This window comes from Salvelinus alpinus, chromosome 1 (assembly GCF_045679555.1).
Source record: "Salvelinus alpinus chromosome 1, SLU_Salpinus.1, whole genome shotgun sequence".
NCBI lineage: Eukaryota > Metazoa > Chordata > Actinopteri > Salmoniformes > Salmonidae > Salvelinus > Salvelinus alpinus.
In genome coordinates, this window is record NC_092086.1 from 8,628,129 (window position 1) to 8,649,967 (window position 21,839).

General features: G+C 46.9%; 1 long non-coding RNA gene across 2 annotated transcripts in view; it reads right to left on the bottom strand.

The window, feature by feature from the left end:
- LOC139569930 (uncharacterized) overlaps nucleotides 1-21,839 on the bottom strand; it is an 823,452-nt gene that overhangs the window by 61,459 nt on the left and 740,154 nt on the right. The window lies entirely within an intron of this gene.

Here is a 21,839-nt window from a genome sequence, read left to right on the forward strand (position 1 = left end):
AAAACATAAACTCTGACCTTGCCATTGAGCCAATCTGTCTCTCTCCATCATATCCTATTCTTCTGCTGCTGTCTCTATGTCTTGTCTGGTGTCTCTCTCCATCATATCATATTATTCTGTTGCTGTCTCTATGTCTTGTCTGGTGTCTCTTTCCATCATATCCTATTCTTCTGTTGCTGTCTCTGTGTCTTGTCTGGTGTCTCTCTCCATCATATCATATTATTCTGTTGCTGTCTCTATGTCTTGTCTGGTGTCTCTCTCCATCATGTCCTATTCTTCTGTTGCTGTCTCTATGTCTTGTCTGGTGTCTCTCTCCATCATATCCTATTCTTCTGTTGCTGTCTCTGTGTCTTGTCTGGTGTCTCTTTCCATCATATCCTATTCTTCTGTTGCTGTCTCTATGTCTTGTCTGGTGTCTCTCTCCATCATATCCTATTATTCTGTTGCTGTCTCTATGTCTTGTCTGGTGTCTCTTTCCATCATATCCTATTCTTCTGTTGCTGTCTCTGTGTCTTGTCTGGTGTCTCTTTCCATCATATCCTATTCTTCTGTTGCTGTCTCTATGTCTTGTCTGGTGTCTCTTTCCATCATATCCTATTCTTCTGCTGCTGTCTCTATGTCTTGTCTGGTGTCTCTTTCCATCATATCCTATTCTTCTGTTGCTGTCTCTATGTCTTGTCTAGTGTCTCTCTCCATCATATCATATTATTCTGTTGCTGTCTCTATGTCTTGTCTGGTGTCTCTTTCCATCATATCCTATTCTTCTGTTGCTGTCTCTATGTCTTGTCTGGTGTCTCTTTCCATCATATCCTATTCTTCTGTTGCTGTCTCTATGTCTTGTCTGGTGTCTCTCTCCATCATATCCTATTCTTCTGTTGCTGTCTCTGTGTCTTGTCTGGTGTCTCTCTCCATCATATCATATTATTCTGTTGCTGTCTCTATGTCTTGTCTGGTGTCTCTCTCCATCATGTCCTATTCTTCTGTTGCTGTCTCTATGTCTTGTCTGGTGTCTCTCTCCATCATATCCTATTCTTCTGTTGCTGTCTCTGTGTCTTGTCTGGTGTCTCTTTCCATCATATCCTATTCTTCTGTTGCTGTCTCTGTGTCTTGTCTGGTGTCTCTTTCCATCATATCCTATTCTTCTGTTGCTGTCTCTATGTCTTGTCTGGTGTCTCTTTCCATCATATCCTATTCTTCTGCTGCTGTCTCTATGTCTTGTCTGGTGTCTCTTTCCATCATATCCTATTCTTCTGTTGCTGTCTCTATGTCTTGTCTAGTGTCTCTCTCCATCATATCATATTATTCTGTTGCTGTCTCTATGTCTTGTCTGGTGTCTCTTTCCATCATATCCTATTCTTCTGTTGCTGTCTCTATGTCTTGTCTGGTGTCTCTTTCCATCATATCCTATTCTTCTGTTGCTGTCTCTATGTCTTGTCTGGTGTCTCTTTCCATCATATCCTATTCTTCTGTTGCTGTCTCTGTGTCTTGTCTGGTGTCTCTTTCCATCATATCCTATTCTTCTGTTGCTGTCTCTATGTCTTGTCTGGTGTCTCTTTCCATCATATCCTATTCTTCTGTTGCTGTCTCTGTGTCTTGTCTGGTGTCTCTCTCCATCATATCATATTATTCTGTTGCTGTCTCTATGTCTTGTCTGGTGTCTCTTTCCATCATATCCTATTCTTCTGTTGCTGTCTCTATGTCTTGTCTGGTGTCTCTTTCCATCATATCCTATTCTTCTGTTGCTGTCTCTATGTCTTGTCTGGTGTCTCTTTCCATCATATCCTATTCTTCTGTTGCTGTCTCTATGTCTTGTCTGGTGTCTCTCTCCATCATATACAGTTCTTCTGTTGCTGTCTCTATGTCTTGTCTGGTGTCTCTTTCCATCATATCCTATTATTCTGTTGTCTCCGTGGCAATACTTTGAGAATAAAGTGGCAGTATTGAGAGAATAAACTCTACATTAAATTTTTAGAATAAAGTCTGTTATATTTCTAGATGAATGAGGGGATGTGTTTAAGTGCATGTCTCCCTGACTACCTGTTGCTGTATCACTGTTGAAATGCCTCAGTTAGATGTCCTGGTGAAACTATAATAAAGTCTGTTATATTTCTAGATGAATGAGGGGATGTGTTTAAGTGCATGTCTCCCTGACTACCTGTTGCTGTATCACTGTTGAAATGCCTCAGTAGATGTCCTGGTGAAACTACACTTTAGAATTGGCTTTACTAAAATTTGTATCAATCATTTCTAAAGTTGCCAAATAACTGTTTCAAATGATCACTTTTACACTCAAAATAGACACTTCAAATGATCACTTTTACACTCAAAATAGACACTTCAAATGATCACTTTTACACTCAAAATAGACACTTCAAATGATCACTCGCTCTGGAATGAGAAAAATATCCTTTCTATTTTATTCAGCTAATTACAATTATATTCTTCTTTCTATAAAATCATATAATATAAAAGATTGGCACATGACTTATAACCATAGGTCTGTCTTGTCTGCTAAATGAACAAGCCTACATCCTATGACATGGAGCATAGCCAGATAACATACAGTATCTAGTCAGATAACATACAGTATCTAGTCAGATAACATACAGTATCTAGCCAGATAACATACAGTATCTAGTCAGATAACATACAGTATCTAGACAGATAACATACAGTATCTAGTCTGGTAAATGAACAAGCCTACAGTCTATATCATGGAGCCAGTTAACATACAGTATCTAGTCTACTAAATGAACAAGCCTACAGTCTATATCATGGAGCCAGTTAACATACAGTATCTAGTCAGCTAAATGAACAAGCCTACAGTCTATATCATGGAGCATAGCCAGATAACATACAGTATCTAGTCTACTAAATGAACAAACCTACAGTCTATATCTGTCATGTTTTGTCTTTGATCATGTCTTGTCCCTGTGCTTCCCTCTGCTGGTCTTATTAGGTTCTTTCTCTTTCTCTCTCTCTATCGTTCCGTTCATGCTCCCAGCTGTTTCTCATTCTCCCTACGACCTCATTTACTCTTTCACACCTGTCCCCTATTTTGCCCTCTGATTAGAGTCCCTATTTCTCCCTCTGTTTTCCGCTCCTGTCCTTGTCGGATTCTTGTTTGATGTTTGCAGTTCCTGTGTCTTGTTCCGCCCTGTCGTGTTCTTTTGCCTTCTTCAGATGCTGCGTGTGAGCAGGTGTCTATGTCAGCTACGGCCTGTGCCTTCCTGAAGCGACCTGCAGTCTGTGGTCGCGTCTCCAGTCGTTCCTCTCTATTGACGAGAGGATTTCAGTTTCCTGTTTTGGATTTCCATTGATTTATATCCAGGAGTATCATTATTTGTTTTATACTGGAATAAAGACTCTGTTACTATTACGTCGCTTTTGGGTCCTCATTCATCTGCATAACAGAAGAATCCGAACCAAGAATGGACCCAGCGACTACGGATTCTCTCAACACTGCCGTCGAGTTCCAGGGAGCTATGCTCGGCAGACACGAGCAGGAATTGTTTGCTGCTCGTCATGCCGTTGAGACCCTGGCCGCTCAGGTCTCCGATCTCTCTGGACAGTTTCAGAGTCTTCGTCTCGTGCCACCAGCTACTTCCTGGTCTTCCGAGTCTCCGGAACCTAGGGTTAATAACCCACCATGTTACTCTGGGCAGCCCACTGAGTGTCGCTCCTTTCTCACCCAGTGTGATATTGTGTTCTCTCTCCAGCCCAACACGTACTCAAGAGAGAGAGCTCGGATCGCTTACGTCATATCACTCCTTACTGGTCGGGCTCGGGAGTGGGGCACAGCTATCTGGGAGGCAAGGGCTGAGTGTTCTAACGATTATCAGAACTTTAAAGAGGAGATGATACGGGTTTTTGATCGTTCAGTTTTTGGGAAGGAGGCTTCCAGGGCCCTGGCTTCCCTATGTCAAGGTGATCGATCCATAACGGATTACTCTATAGAGTTTCGCACTCTTGCTGCCTCCAGTGACTGGAACGAGCCGGCGTTGCTCGCTCGTTTTCTGGAGGGACTTCACGCTGAGGTTAAGGATGAGATTCTCTCCCGGGAGGTTCCTTCCAGCGTGGACTCTTTGATTGCACTCGCCATCCGCATAGAACGACGGATAGATCTTCGTCATCGAGCTCGTGGAAGAGAGCTCGCGTTAACGGTGCTTCCCCTCTCCGCATCTCAACCATCTCCTCCCACCGGCTCAGAGACTGAGCCCATGCAGCTGGGAGGTATTCGCATCTCGACTAAGGAGAGGGAACGGAGAATCACCAACCGCCTTTGCCTCTATTGCGGTTCTGCTGGACATTTTGTCATGTCATGTCCAGTAAAAGCCAGAGCTCATCAGTAAGCGGAGGGCTACTGGTGAGCGCTACTACTCAGGTCTCTCCATCAAGATCCTGTACTACCTTGTCGGTCCATCTACGCTGGACCGGTTCGGCTGCTTCCTGCAGTGCTTTGATAGACTCAGGGGCTGAGGGTTGTTTTATGGACGAAGCATGGGCTCGGAAACATGACATTCCTCTCAGACAGTTAGGGAAGCCCACGCCCATGTTCGCCTTAGATGGTAGTCTTCTCCCCAGTATCAGATGTGAGACACTACCTTTAACCCTCACAGTATCTGGTAACCACAGTGAGACCATTTCCTTTTTGATTTTTCGTTCACCTTTTACACCTGTTGTTTTGGGTCATCCCTGGCTAGTTTGTCATAATCCTTCTATTAATTGGTCTAGTAATTCTATTCTATCCTGGAACGTTTCTTGTCATGTGAAGTGTTTAATGTCTGCTATCCCTCCTGTGTCTTCTGTCCCCTCTACTCAGGAGGAACCTGGTGATTTGACAGGAGTGCCGGAGGAATATCATGATCTGCGCACGGTCTTCAGTCGGTCCAGAGCCAGCTCCCTTCCTCCTCACCGGTCGTATGATTGTTGTATTGATCTCCTTCCGGGGACCACTCCCCCTCGGGGTAGACTATACTCTCTGTCGGCTCCCGAACGTAAGGCTCTCGAGGATTATCTGTCTGTTTCTCTCGACGCCGGTACCGTGGTGCCTTCTTCCTCTCCCGCCGGAGCGGGATTTTTCTTTGTTAAGAAGAAGGACGGTACTCTGCGCCCCTGCGTGGATTATCGAGGGCTGAATGACATAACGGTTAAGAATCGTTATCCGCTTCCCCTTATGTCGTCAGCCTTCGAGATTTTGCAGGGAGCCAGGTGCTTTACTAAGTTGGACCTTCGTAACGCTTACCATCTCGTACGCATCAGAGAGGGGGACGAGTGGAAAACGGCGTTTAACACTCCGTTAGGGCATTTTGAATACCGGGTTCTGCCGTTCGGTCTCGCTAATGCTCCAGCTGTCTTTCAGGCATTAGTTAATGATGTACTGAGAGACATGCTGAACATTTTTGTTTTCGTTTACCTTGACGATATCCTGATTTTTTCACCGTCACTCGAGATTCATGTTCAGCACGTTCGACGTGTACTCCAGCGCCTTTTAGAGAATTGTCTCTACGTGAAGGCTGAGAAGTGCGCCTTTCATGTCTCCTCTGTCACTTTTCTCGGTTCTGTTATTTCCGCTGAAGGCATTCAGATGGATCCCGCTAAGGTCCAGGCTGTCAGCGATTGGCCCGTCCCTAAGTCACGTGTCGAGTTGCAGCGTTTTCTCGGTTTCGCTAATTTCTATCGGCGTTTCATTCGTAATTTCGGTCAAGTGGCTGCCCCTCTCACCGCTCTGACTTCTGTCAAGACTTGCTTTAAGTGGTCCGGTTCCGCCCAGGGAGCTTTTGATCTCCTCAAGAAGCGTTTTACATCCGCTCCTATCCTTGTTACTCCTGACGTCACTAAACAATTCATTGTCGAGGTTGACGCTTCAGAGGTGGGCGTGGGAGCCATTCTGTCTCAGCGCTTCCAGTCTGACGATAAGGTCCATCCTTGCGCTTACTTTTCTCATCGCCTGTCGCCATCGGAACGCAACTATGATGTGGGTAACCGCGAACTGCTCGCCATCCGCTTAGCCATAGGCGAATGGCGACAGTGGTTGGAGGGGGCGACCGTCCCTTTTGTCGTTTGGACTGACCATAAGAACCTTGAGTACATCCGTTCGGCCAAACGACTTAATGCACGTCAAGCTCGTTGGGCGTTGTTTTTCGCTCGTTTCGAGTTCGTGATTTCCTATCGTCCGGGAAATAAGAACACCAAGCCTGATGCCTTATCCCGTCTCTTTAGTTCTTCTGTGGCTTCTACCGACCCCGAGGGGATTCTCCCTGAAGGGCGTGTTGTCGGGTTGACTGTCTGGGGAATTGAGAGACAGGTAAAGCAAGCACTCACTCACACTGCGTCGCCGCGCGCTTGTCCTAGTAACCTTCTGTTTGTTCCTGTCTCTACTCGTCTGGCTGTTCTTCAGTGGGCTCACTCTGCCAAGTTAGCTGGCCACCCCGGCGTTCGGGGTACGCTTGCTTCTATTCGCCAGCGGTTTTGGTGGCCTACTCAGGAGCGGGACACGCGTCGTTTCGTGGCTGCTTGTTCGGACTGCGCGCAGACTAAGTCAGGTAACTCTCCTCCTGCCGGTCGTCTCAGACCGCTTCCCATTCCTTCTCGACCATGGTCTCACATCGCCTTAGACTTTATTACCGGTCTGCCTTCGTCTGCGGGGAAGACTGTGATTCTTACGGTTATCGATAGGTTCTCTAAGGCGGCACATTTCATTCCCCTCGCTAAGCTTCCTTCCGCTAAGGAGACGGCACAAATCATCATTGAGAATGTGTTCAGAATTCATGGCCTCCCGTTAGACGCCGTTTCAGACAGAGGTCCGCAATTCACGTCACAGTTTTGGAGGGAGTTCTGTCGTTTGATTGGTGCTTCCGTCAGTCTCTCTTCCGGGTTTCATCCCCAGTCTAACGGTCAAGCAGAAAGGGCCAATCAGTCGATTGGTCGCATTTTACGCAGCCTTTCGTTTCGAAACCCTGCGTCTTGGGCAGAACAGCTCCCCTGGGCTGAGTACGCTCACAACTCGCTTCCTTCGTCTGCTACCGGGCTGTCCCCGTTTCAGAGTAGTCTTGGCTACCAGCCTCCTCTGTTTTCGTCCCAGCTCGCCGAGTCCAGCGTTCCCTCCGCTCAGGCTTTTGTCCAACGTTGTGAGCGCACCTGGAGGAGGGTCAGGTCTGCACTTTGCCGTTACAGGGCGCAGACTGTGAGAGCCGCCAATAAGCGTAGGATTAAGAGTCCTAGGTATTGTCGCGGTCAGAGAGTGTGGCTTTCCACTCGTAACCTTCCCCTTACGACAGCTTCTCGCAAGTTGACTCCGCGGTTCATTGGTCCGTTCCGTGTCTCTCAGGTCGTCAATCCTGTCGCTGTGCGACTGCTTCTTCCGCAACATCTTCGTCGCGTCCACCCTGTCTTCCATGTCTCCTGTGTCAAGCCTTTTCTTCGCGCCCCCGTTCGTCTTCCCTCCCCCCCCCCCGTCCTTGTCGAGGGCGCTCCTATTTACAAGGTACGGAAGATCATGGACATGCGTTCTCGGGGACGTGGTCACCAGTACTTAGTGGATTGGGAGGGTTACGGTCCTGAGGAGAGGAGTTGGGTTCCATCTCGGGACGTGCTGGACCGTTCGTTGATCGATGATTTCCTTCGTTGCCGCCAGGGTTCCTCCTCGAGTGCGCCAGGAGGCGCTCGGTGAGTGGGGGGGTACTGTCATGTTTTGTCTTTGATCATGTCTTGTCCCTGTGCTTCCCTCTGCTGGTCTTATTAGGTTCTTTCTCTTTCTCTCTCTCTATCGTTCCGTTCATGCTCCCAGCTGTTTCTCATTCTCCCTACGACCTCATTTACTCTTTCACACCTGTCCCCTATTTTGCCCTCTGATTAGAGTCCCTATTTCTCCCTCTGTTTTCCGCTCCTGTCCTTGTCGGATTCTTGTTTGATGTTTGCAGTTCCTGTGTCTTGTTCCGCCCTGTCGTGTTCTTTTGCCTTCTTCAGATGCTGCGTGTGAGCAGGTGTCTATGTCAGCTACGGCCTGTGCCTTCCTGAAGCGACCTGCAGTCTGTGGTCGCGTCTCCAGTCGTTCCTCTCTATTGACGAGAGGATTTCAGTTTCCTGTTTTGGATTTCCATTGATTTATATCCAGGAGTATCATTATTTGTTTTATACTGGAATAAAGACTCTGTTACTATTACGTCGCTTTTGGGTCCTCATTCATCTGCATAACAATATCATGGAGCCAGTTAACATACAGTATCTAGTCTACTAAATGAACAAACCTACAGTCTATATCATGGAGCCAGTTAACATACAGTAGGCGACTCATATTCTGTTCTTCTAAAAAACATGTTCTTCATATCATGTTTCTTTAGACCTGCCTAAAATAAATAATGGATTTATTGTGATGGTGAACATTCAATTCTGACTTTTTAAAATGTAGATGTCTCCTACATCATGACCCCACTACTCTAGGTCTGTGTCTGGGTCACCTACATCATGACCCCACTGCTCCAGGTCTGTGTCTGGGTCTCCTACATCATGACCCCACTACTCTAGGTCTGTGTCTGGGTCTCCTACATCCTGACCCCACTGCTCTAGGTCTGTGTCTGGGTCTCCTACATCATGACCCCACTACTCTAGGTCTGTGTCTGGGTCTCCAACATCCTGACCCCACTACTCTAGGTCTGTGTCTGGGTCTCCTACATCATGACCCCACTACTCCAGGTCTGTGTCTGGGTCTCCTACATCCTGACCCCACTGCTCTAGGTCTGTGTCTGGGTCTCCTACATCATGACCCCACTGCTCTAGGTCTGTGTCTGGGTCTCCTACATCATGACCCCACTGCTCTAGGTCTGTGTCTGGGTCTCCTACATCATGACCCCACTACTCTAGGTCTGTGTCTGGGTCTCCCACATCATGACCCCACTACTCCAGGTCTGTGTCTGGGTCTCCTACATCATGACCCCACTACTCTAGGTCTGTGTCTGGGTCTCCTACATCATGACCCCACTACTCTAGGTCTGTGTCTGGGTCTCCTACATCATGACCCCACTACTCTAGGTCTGTGTCTGGGTCTCCTACATCATGACCCCACTACTCCAGGTCTGTGTCTGGGTCTCCTACATCATGACCCCACTACTCTAGGTCTGTGTCTGGGTCTCCTACATCATGACCCCACTGCTCTAGGTCTGGGTCTGGGTCTCCTACATCATGACCCCACTGCTCCAGGTCTGTGTCTGGGTCTCCTACATCATGACCCCACTGCTCTAGGTCTGTGTCTGGGTCTCCTACATCATGACCCCACTACTCCAGGTCTGTGTCTGGGTCTCCTACATCCTGACCCCACTGCTCTAGGTCTGTGTCTGGGTCTCCTACATCATGACCCCACTGCTCTAGGTCTGTGTCTGGGTCTCCTACATCATGACCCCACTACTCTAGGTCTGTGTCTGGGTCTCCTACATCCTGACCCCACTGCTCTAGGTCTGTGTCTGGGTCTCCTACATCATGACCCCACTACTCTAGGTCTGTGTCTGGGTCTCCTACATCCTGACCCCACTACTCTAGGTCTGTGTCTGGGTCTCCTACATCATGACCCCACTACTCCAGGTCTGTGTCTGGGTCTCCTACATCCTGACCCCACTGCTCTAGGTCTGTGTCTGGGTCTCCTACATCATGACCCCACTGCTCTAGGTCTGTGTCTGGGTCTCCTACATCATGACCCCACTGCTCTAGGTCTGTGTCTGGGTCTCCTACATCATGACCCCACTACTCTAGGTCTGTGTCTGGGTCTCCTACATCATGACCCCACTACTCCAGGTCTGTGTCTGGGTCTCCTACATCATGACCCCACTACTCTAGGTCTGTGTCTGGGTCTCCTACATCATGACCCCACTACTCTAGGTCTGTGTCTGGGTCTCCTACATCATGACCCCACTACTCTAGGTCTGTGTCTGGGTCTCCTACATCATGACCCCACTACTCCAGGTCTGTGTCTGGGTCTCCTACATCATGACCCCACTACTCTAGGTCTGTGTCTGGGTCTCCTACATCATGACCCCACTGCTCTAGGTCTGGGTCTGGGTCTCCTACATCATGACCCCACTGCTCCAGGTCTGTGTCTGGGTCTCCTACATCATGACCCCACTGCTCTAGGTCTGTGTCTGGGTCTCCTACATCATGACCCCACTACTCCAGGTCTGTGTCTGGGTCTCCTACATCCTGACCCCACTGCTCTAGGTCTGTGTCTGGGTCTCCTACATCATGACCCCACTGCTCTAGGTCTGTGTCTGGGGCTCCTACATCATGACCCCACTGCTCTAGGTCTGTGTCTGGGTCTCCTACATCATGACCCCACTGCTCTAGGTCTGTGTCTGGGTCTCCTACATCCTGACCCCACTACTCTAGGTCTGTGTCTGGGTCTCCTACATCATGACCCCACTGCTCTAGGTCTGTGTCTGGGTCTCCTACATCATGACCCCACTACTCCAGGTCTGTGTCTGGGTCACCTACATCATGACCCCACTGCTCTAGGTCTGTGTCTGGGTCACCTACATCATGACCCCACTGCTCTAGGTCTGTGTCTGGGTCTCCTACATCCTGACCCCACTACTCTAGGTCTGTGTCTGGGTCTCCTACATCATGACCCCACTGCTCTAGGTCTGTGTCTGGGTCACCTACATCATGACCCCACTACTCTAGGTCTGTGTCTGGGTCACCTAAATCATCATCTACCATATCATTTCCTCCTGGCTGCTGCTGTTGTCATCTGTCCTCCTTGACTCATCTGAGATTTTTAGATTACATAATATTTGAGGACACATCATTTAAGGGACTACGTATTTTTCATGTTTTGTTCACCTACAAACTAAACACATCTGTCGTTCTTTTCCCCTCCCTTCCTAGCAGCCCTCCCCCTTCCCTTCTCAGTTCCAGTGTGTTTATTATATACACATGATATACACTGTGTGTACAAAACATTAGGAATACCTGTTTATTCCATGACATAGACTGACCAGGTGAATCCAGGTGAAAGCTATGATCCCTTATTGAGGTCACCTAGGGCTGTGTCGGTCATGACATTTTGTCAGCCGGTGATTGTCATGCTGATAACTGACAGTCTCATGGTAATTGACCATTAATTAACATCAACACATTAGGCATCTCCTGGATTCCACTCACAGCCTACAAGCCACTGATTCAGACCTTTGTTTTAAAAAGTAGAATAAATCCATGTAATATAGCCTACACCATCACAATAACTCCATGTAATATATTCTACACCATCACAATAACTCCATGTAATATATTCTACACCATCACAATAACTCCATGTAATATATTCTACACCATCACAATAACTCCATGTAATATATTCTACACCATCACAATAACTCCATGTAATATATTCTACACCATCACAATAACTCCATGTAATATATTCTACACCATCACAATAACTCCATGTAATATATTCTACACCATCACAATAACTCCATGTAATATATTCTACACCATCACAATAACTCCATGTAATATATTCTACACCATCACAATAACTCCATGTAATATATTCTACACCATCACAATAACTCCATGTAATATATTCTACACGATCACAATAACTCCATGTAATATATTCTACACCATCACAATAACTCCATATAATATATTCTACACCATCACAATAACTCCATGTAATATATTCTACACCATCACAATAACTCCATATAATATATTCTACACCATCACAATAACTCCATGTAATATATTCTACACCATCACAATAACTCCATGTAATATATTCTACACCATCACAATAACTCCATGTAATATATTCTACACCATCACAATAACTCCATGTAATATATTCTACACCATCACAATAACTCCATGTAATATATTCTACACCATCACAATAACTCCATGTAATATATTCTACACCATCACAATAACTCCATGTAATATATTCTACACCATCACAATAACTCCATGTAATATATTCTACACCATCACAATAAAATAATTTAAACAGGTCTAAAGAAACATGACATGAAGAAAATCTATTTCAGAAGAACACACTAAGAATCCAGGCTGTATCACATCCGGCCGTGATTGGGAGTCCCATAGGGCGACGCACAATTGGCCCAGCATCGTCCAGGTTTGGCCGGGGTAGGCCGTCATTGTAAATAAGAACGTTTTATTATTATACACTGCTCAAAAAAATAAAGGGAACACTTAAACAACACAATGTAACTCCAAGTCAATCACACTTCTGTGAAATCAAAATGTCCACTTAGGAAGCAACACTGATTGACAATAAATTTCACATGCTGTTATGTAAATGGAATAGACAACAGGTGGAAATTATAGGCAATTAGCAAGACACCCCCAATAAAGGAGTGGTTCTGCAGGTGGTGACCACAGACCACTTCTCAGTTCCTATGCTTCCTGGCTGATGTTTTGGTCACTTTTGAATGCTGGCGGTGCTTTCACTCTAGTGGTAGCATGAGACGGAGTCTACAACCCACACAAGTGGCTCAGGTAGTGCAGATCATCCAGGATGGCACATCAATGCGAGCTGTGGCAAGAAGGTTTGCTGTGTCTGTCAGCGTAGTGTCCAGAGCATGGAGGCGCTACCAGGAGACAGGCCAGTACATCAGGAGACGTGGAGGAGGCCGTAGGAAGGCAACAACCCAGCAGCAGGACCACTACCTCCGCCTTAGTGCAAGGAGGTGCACTGCCAGAGCCCTGCAAAATGACCTCCAGCAGGCCACAAATGTGCATGTGTCTGCTCAAACGGTCAGAAACAGACTCCATGAGGGTGGTATGAGGGCCCGACGTCGACAGGTGGGGGTTGTGCTTACAGCCCAACACCGTGCAGGACGTTTGGCATTTGTCAGAGAACACCAAGATTGGCAAATTCGCCACTGGCGCCCTGTGCTCTTCACAGATGAAGCAGGTTCACACTGAGCACATGTGACAGACGTGACAGTCTGGAGACGCCGTGGAGAACGTTTTGCTGCCTGCAACATCCTCCAGCATGACCGGTTTGGCGGTGGGTCAGTCATGGTGTGGGGTGGCATTTCTTTGTGGGGCCGCACAGCCCTCCATGGGCTCGCCAGAGGTAGCCTGACTGCCATTAGTTACCGAGATGAGATCCTCAGACCCCTTGTGAGACCATATGCTGGTTGGCCCTGGGTTGGCCCTGGGTTCCTCCTAATGCAAGACAATGCTAGACCTCATGTGGCTGGAGTGTGTCAGCAGTTCCTGAAAGAGGAAGGCATTGATGCTATGGACTGGCCCGCCCGTTCCCCAGACCTGAATCCAATTGAGCACATCTGGGACATCATGTCTCGCTCCATCCATCAATGCCACGTTGCACCACAGACTGTCCAGGAGTTGGCGGATGCTTTAGTCCAGGTCTGGGAGGAGATCCCTCAGGAGACCATCCGCCACCTCATCAGGAGCATGCCCAGGCGTTGTAGGGAGGTCATACAGGCACGTGGAGGCCACACACACTACTGAGCCTCATTTTGACTTGTTTTAAAGACATTACATCAAAGTTGGATCAGCCTGTAGTGTGGTTTTCCACTTTAATTTTGAGTGTGACTCCAAATCCAGACCTCCATGGGTTGATAAATTTGATTTCCATTGATTATTTTTGTGTGATTTTGTTGTCAGCACATTAAACTATGTAAAGAAAAAAGTATTTAATAAGAATAGTTCATTCATTCAGATCTAGGATGTGTTATTTTAGTGTTCCCTTTATTTTTTTGAGCACTGTATTATATAAGAACTGACTTGCCCAGTTAAATAAAAAATATAATAAAAAATGTAAATAATTAGGGGTTCAGTTAGGAAAATTGAAATGTAAAAAATATTCTTACAAGAACCTTTTCATGTTTAGAGTTCCTCTGGGAACCTTTCCTAATCAATGGATTCATATTTTAACCTTTCTTATCATAAATGGTTCTTGGAGGAACCTGAAGGCGAAAATATGCTGGCGCCCTCTTATTATCAATAGCTTCTGCATGACTACAACCACCCACATCAACATAACATTCCAGGAACGGTTATGAACAGCTACAACCACCCACATCAACATTCCATTCCAGGACAGACTGGTAGCTACACAACAACATTCCATTCTAGGAACAGTTATGAACAGCTACGACCACCCACATCAACAACCCATTCCAGGACAGACTGGTAGCTACACAACAACATTCCATTCCAGGACAGACTGGTAGCTACACAACAACATTCCATTCTAGGAACAGTTATGAACAGCTACAACCACCCACATCAACAACCCATTCCAGGACAGACTGGTAGCTACACAACAACACTTGCTGGAAAACAGTGTCTCTAAATTTACACAACAAACTCCTGCTAAGTGGTAGTCCCTGTTCTGCATTCTTTAGGGAGAAGAATGTCAAGGAAGGTTTTGCTAGCTAGCTGGCTAATTTTAGCTAGCTAATGTCAATTACCTCTGGTCAATTATTACATGTTGTAGCTAGCATACCAATGACCCCATTGGTTCCTGCATACCAATGACCCCATTGGTTCCAAACCAGAGTTTAAACCAGCTCTGAGTTTTTTGTTTGCTGTATGGGCACAGGAACCCCACATGGTGTATGGGGACAGGACCCCCACTTTCCCAGCCCCCGACTGGGTTTGATTTAATTAAAAGACAACATCCTTCGATCCCGCCTACCTGCTCTCGCCTTTGTTAACAGAACTGTGGGAAAACAATGCCAGACAGGCGGGGATGAAGGACCCTGTATACCGGTGTATGGCTAGCTAGCTACCGTTGTCTCCCCAGCACCTCTTCTGTTGGTTTATCGGTGTACGGGTAGCTAGCTACCGTTGTCACTCCAGCACTTTCTTCTGTTGGTTTATCGGTGTACGGCTAGCTTGCTACCGTTGTCTCCCCAGCACCTCTTCTGTTGGTTTACCGGTGTACGGCTAGCTAGCTACCGTTGTCGCCCCAGCACCTTCTTCTGTTGGTTTATCGGTGTACGGCTAGCTAGCTACCGTTGTCGCCCCAGCACCTTCTTCTGTTGGTTTATTGGTGTACGGCTAGCTTGCTACCGTTGTCACTCCAGCACCTTCTTCTGTTGGTTTATCGGTGTACGGCTAGCTAGCTACCGTTGTTGCCCCAGCACCTTCTTCTGTTGGTTTATCGGTGTACGGCTAGCTAGCTACCGTTGTCACTCCAGCACCTTCTTCTGTTGGTTTATCGGTGTACGGCTAGCTAACTACCGTTGTCACCCCAGCACCTTCTTCTGTTGGTTTATCGGTGTACGGCTAGCTAGCTACCGTTGTCGCCCCAGCACCTTCTTCTGTTGGTTTATCGGTGTACGGCTAGCTAGCTACCGTTGTCGCCCCAGCACCTTCTTCTGTTGGTTTATCGGTGTACGGCTAGCTAGCTACCGTTGTCGCCCCAGCACCTTCTTCTGTTGGTTTATCGGTGTACGGCTAGCTAGCTACCGTTGTCACTCCAGCACCTTCTTTTGTTGGTTTATTGGTGGCGGCTGGTATCCAACGTTATTGTGTGCTGAGAAACCGGTACTGTGTTCAGTACATTGTTTGTGTCAATTTATCAAGGTGAAGGTACTAGGTATTAAGTGAAATTACGTTCTGTGTAATTTGTTCGTCCTGTGCAGTGCAGTCAAGATGAGCCATCCAAGATGTCCACCATCAGCATAAAAGGTGGGTATAGAAGAGACGACTGTCGAGAGACATGCATCCTCCGAAACACAACCAGAGGGTGGTGCGGTCTGCCTACTGCATCACCGGGGGCACACTGCCTGCCCTCCAGGACACCTACAGCACCCAATGTCACAGGAAGGCCAATAAGATCATCACCACCCGAGTCACTTCCTGTTCAACCCGCTATCGTCCAGAAGGTGAGTACAGGTGCATCATCACCACCCGAGCCACTGCCTGTTCACCCCACTATCATCCAGAAGGAGAGTACAGGTGCATCCTCACCACCCTAGTCACTTCCTGTTCACCCCACTATCATCCAGAAGGAGAGTTCAGGTGCATCATCACCACCCTAGTCACTTCCTGTTCACCCCACTATCATCCAGAAGGAGAGTACAGGTGCATCCTCACCACCCGAGCTACTGCCTGTTCACCCCACTATCATCCAGAAGGAGAGGTCAGTACAGGTGCATCAAAGCAGGGACCGAGAGACTGAAAAACAGCTTCTATCTCAAGGCCATTAGACTGTTAAACAGCCACCACTAGTCGGCCACCACCTGGTTACTCAACCCTGGACCTTAGAGGCTGCTGCCCTATGTACATAGACATGGAATCACTGGTCACTTTAATAATGTTACTCAACCCTGCACCTTAGAGGCTGCTGCCCTCTATACATAGACATGGAATCACTGGCCACTTTAATAATGTTACTCAACCCTGCACCTTGGAGGCTGCTGCCCTATGTACTATACATATACATGGAATCAGTCACTGGTCACTTTAATAATGTTACTCAACACTGCACCTTAGAGGCTGCTGCCCTATGAACATAGACATGGAATCACTGGTTACTCCACCCTGCACCTTAGAGGCTGCTGCCCTATGAACATAGACATGGAATCACTGGTTACTCAACCCTCCACCTTAGAGGCTGCTGCCCTATGAACATAGACATGGAATCACTGGTTACTCCACCCTGCACCTTAGAAGCTGCTGCCCTCTGTACTATACATATACATGGAATCAGTCACTTTAATAGTGGAAGACTACTCACTTAAATGAAATCTCTGTCTCTGTCTGTCTCCCCGATCTGTTCATCTCTCTCTCTTTATCTACTCAAGAAACATTGGTTCGATGGGGTGTGTGTATGTGTGTGTGTGTGTGTGTGTGTGTGTGTGTGTGTGTGTGTGTGTGTGTGTGTGTGTGTGTGTGTGTGTGTGTGTGTGTGTGTGTGTGTGTGTGTGTGTGTGTGTGTGTGTGTGTGTGTGTGTGTGTGTGTGGTGTGTCATTGAAACAACTGTTTTAAACCTGTCTAACCTTTAACCTTTTAAAAATAGTCCTCAGGGGGGTCATCCTGGGATATCCGGGGATGGGATGTCCAGTGTATATCTCAGTCAATAAAAAAAAGGGGGGTCATTGTATACTTTAAGGTGGACCCCTTTTAATGCTGACCTAAACAGATCAATTTGACCCCATAAAAGAGTGGGATGTCTCAGCCCACCATTAAAACAGCAAACAGAGGACCAGAAGGCCTGAAGACATACATCTAAAGAGACTCCTAGAGATGTCTCAGTCCACCACTAAAACAGAGGACCTGAAGACCTGAAGACACACATCTATAGAGACTCCTAGAGATGTCTCAGTCCACCATTAAAACAGCAAACAGAGGACCAGAAGGCCTGAAGACATACATCTAAAGAGACTCCTAGAGATGTCTCAGTCCACCACTAAAACAGAGGACCTGAAGACCTGAAGACATACATCTATAGAGACTCCTAGAGATGTCTCAGTCCACCACTAAAACAGAGGACCAGAAGACCTGAAGACACACATCTAAAGAGACTCCTAGAATTCTTTATTCATCATGGAGCATTTTCAAGGTGAGTTGAATTTACCATATGATGACTTTTTATCTAACTATACATATTTATATATACACTACCGGTCAAAAGTTTTAGAACACCTACTCATTCAAAGGTTTTTATTTATTCTTACTATTTTCTACATTGTAGAATAATAGTGAAGACATCAAAAGTATGAAATAACACAAATGGAATTATGATATAACCCAAAAAGTGTTAAAATATATTTTATATTTGAGGATCTTCAAATAGCCACCTTTTGCCTTCATGACCGCTTTGCCCACTCTTGGCATTCTCTCAACCAGCTTCACCTGGAATGTTTTTCCAAAAGTCTTGAAGGAGTTCCCACATATGCTGAGCACTTTTTGGCTGCTTTTCCTTCACTCTGCGGTCCGACTCATCCCAAACCATCTCACTTTGGTTGAAGTCGGGGGATTGTGGAGGCCAGGTCATCTGATGCAGCACTCTATCACTCTCCTTCTTGGTAAAATAGCCCTTACACAGCCTGGAGGTCATTGTCCTGTTGAAAAACAAATGATAGTCCCACTAGCCCAAACCAGATGGGACGGCGTATCGCTGCAGAATGCTGTGGTAGCCATGCTGGTTTAGTGTGCCTTGAATTCTAAATAAATCACAGGCAGTGTCACTAGCAAAGCACCCCCACACCATAACACCTCCTCATCCATGCTTTATGGTGGGAAATACACATGTGGAGATCATCCGTTCACCCACACAGCTTCTCACAAAGACACAGCGGTTGAAACCAAACATCTCACATTTGGACTGCAGACCAAAAGGCAAAATTCCCCCACTCTAATGTCCATTGCTCGTGTTTCTTGGCCCAAGCAATTCTATTCTTCTTATTGGTTTCCTTTAGTAGTGGTTTCTTTGCAGCAATTCGACCATGAAGGTCTGATTGATGCAGTCTCCTCTGAACAGTTGATGTTGAGACGTGTGTTTTTTTAACTCTGTGAAGTATTTATTTGGGCTGCAATTTCTGAGGCTGGTAACTCTAATTAACTTATCCTCAGCAGCAGAGGTATTCCTTTCCAGTGGCGGTCCTCGTGAGAGCTAGTTTCTTCATAGTGCTTGGTGGTTTTTGCGACTGCACCGGATTGACTGACATTCATGTCTTAAAGTAATGATGTACTGTCATTTCTCTTTGCTTATTTGAGCGGTTCTTGCCATAATATGGACTTAGTCTTTTGCCAAATAGGGCTCTCTTCTGTATACCCCCCCTACCTTGTCACAACACAACTGATTGGCTCAAACACATTAAGAAGGAAAGAAATTCCACAAAGTAACTTTTAACAAGGCACACCTGTTCATTAAAAAGCATTCCAGGTGACTACCTCATGAAGCTGGTTGAGAGAATGCCAAGAGTGTGAAAAGCTATTTTGATTCGATTTTTTTTTTTTAAATGGTTACTACGTGATTCCATATGTGTTATTTCATAGTTTTATTTTATGTATTCACTATTATTCTACAACGTAGAAAATAGTAAAATACAGAAAAACCTGGGAATGAGTGGGTGTGTCCAATCTTTTGACTGGTACTGTATATTTGAACAGTATTGTTTCTCTAGTGGTATATAAACATCCCTGCCGCTATTTGTTCTTTGTTTCTTCAAAATAAATAAAAGTTTGATCACAAAAAAGAAAAAGTGCACAGAGATTCAACTGAACGTTAGAGATGGGAAATCAAGGCACATGCTTCCACTGTGGCAAAGCGGAACATCTCACGTCTACATGCTGAGGTAAGGACATGGATTTCCCAGACTGTGGTAAAAAGGGCCACATCGAACAAGCCTCCAGAAACAAAAAGAGAACAGAGAAAACAGACTGAAAACAAGAGACAGATATTCCAATGAAAAACAAATAGACATGTTCACACTGTTGAGCAAGAGAACACTGAGGTGAGTGACTCATCAGACCAGGAAGTCACACTGAAAATCCTGACTTCTTCCTGGCGGGCCGCACGGATACTATGTCTCCCCTCTCTAGAGGGACAGCTGGTGCAGATGGAGATTGACACAGGGGCAGCTGTATCTCTTGTGTCAGACAAAAGACACTGCAACACCTTCCACTTCAGCCAGCGCCCCTCGTGTTAAAGACTCACAGGTGAATCTGTCGCTGTGAGAGACATCACTGTCACAGTTCAGGTAAACAGACAAACTGAAAAGCTTCTATGTTGTGAAGGGAGACTATGCATCAGATGCATATCAACCAGCAAGGTGCAACGTGTGAAAACATGGTTTGTTAATAAATAAACACTTAATAAATAGTGTAACATACTATTGTAAAGGATTAATTACATGAAGAATAATTAGTGGAAATATATCAATATAAAATAACAACAATAGTTCATTCAACAAAGTAGAAATAAATCGTCCTACAGCCTATTTCCCTTACAGTAAAAACATTACAGTGTTTCCATTTGATCAACTGTATTTGTAGATTTGATCAGTAATAGAGTTATAGTAAATAATAAAGTCCAGTTACAGATTATTGTGACAAAGTAGAAACAATAAATATATCATAATAATATAACCAGCCAGGTAAATGTATTCTGTATTCCTGAACAAAAGCACCAGTGAAGGAACAATTGTAAAGGATGAATTTCATAAATAAATATTTGTGGAAATATATTGATGACACGATATTAAAACAATAATTTGTTGATTGTATCAGACACTGTACCGCGCCTTCACACATGAATCAATCCCGTCTTCTCTTTATGCTTCAGTTCCACAAACAAATCAAATCGGTTGCCCTGCACACAGTTTTCATTGGCCTTGTTCGGTGTCAACGTGACAGTGTCTCCTTTCTCCCCAGTGGGAGATGTAGTGCTGGGGAAGAGGGAGAGCAGGACCTGCTGCCTGCTTGGAGCGGTGGTGCTTGGGGAAGAGGGAGAGCAGGACCTGCTGCCTGCTTGGAGCTGTGGTGCTTGGGGAAGAGGGAGAGCAGGACCTGCTGCCTGCTTGGTGCTGTGGTGGTTGGGGAAGAGGGAGAACAGTACCTGCTGCCTGCTTGGTGCTGTGGTGCTTGGGGAAGAGGGAGAGCAGGACCTGCTGCCTGCTTGGAGCTGTGGTGCTGGGGAAGAGGGAGAGCAGGACCTGCTACCTGCTTGGAGCTGTGGTGCTGGGGAAGAGGGAGAGCAGGACCTGCTGCCTGCTTGGAGCTGTGGTGCTGGGGAAGAGGGAGAGCAGGACCTGCTGCCTGCTTGGTGCTGTGGTGCTTGGGGAAGAGGGAGAGCAGGACCTGCTGCCTGCTTGGAGCTGTGGTGCTGGGGAAGAGGGAGAGCAGGACCTGCTTCCTGCTTGGAGCTGTGGTGCTTGGGGAAGAGGGAGAGCAGGACCTGCTGCCTGCTTGGAGCTGTGGTGCTGGGGAAGAGGGAGAGCAGGACCTGCTGCCTGCTTGGAGCTGTGGTGCTTGGGGAAGAGGGAGAGCAGGACCTGCTGCCTGCTTGGAGCTGTGGTGCTTGGGGAAGAGGGAGAGCAGGACCTGCTGCCTGCTTGTTGCTGTGGTACTTGGGGAAGAGAGAGAACAGGACCTGCTGTCTGCTTGGAGCTGTGGTGGTTGGGGAAGAAGGAGAGCAGGACCTGCTGTCTGCTTGGAGCTGTGGTGCTTGGGGAAGAGGGAGAGCAGGACCTGCTGCCTGCTTGGTGCTGTGGTGCTTGGGGAAGAGGGAGAGCAGGACCTGCTGCCTGCTTGGAGCTGTGGTGCTTGGGGAAGAGGGAGAGCAGGACCTGCTGTCTGCTTGGAGCTGTGGTGCTTGGGGAAGAGGGAGAGCAGGACCTGCTGCCTGCTTGGTGCTGTGGTGCTTGGGGAAGAGGGAGAGCAGGACCTGCTGCCTGCTTGGTGCTGTGGTGCTTGGGGAAGAGGGAGAGCAGGACCTGCTGTCTGCTTGGAGCTGTGGTGCTTGGGGAAGAGGGAGAGCAGGACCTGCTGTCTGCTTGGAGCTGTGGTGCTTGGGGAAGAGGGAGAGCAGGACCTGCTGTCTGCTTGGAGCTGTGGTGCTTGGGGAAGAGGGAGAGCAGGACCTGCTGCCTGCTTGGTGCTGTATTGCTTGGGGAAGAGGGAGAGCAGGACCTGCTGTCTGCTTGGAGCTGTGGTGCTTGGGGAAGAGGGAGAGCAGGACCTGCTACCTGCTTGGAGCTGTGGTGGTTGGGGAAGAGGGAGAGCAGGACCTGCTGCCTGCTTGCTGGGGAAGAGAGAGAGCAGGACCTGGTGCTTGGTGACTGTAGCTTCTTTCTCTGCGTTCATGAGGTTCTCATGAAGCTCACATGCCAGATCC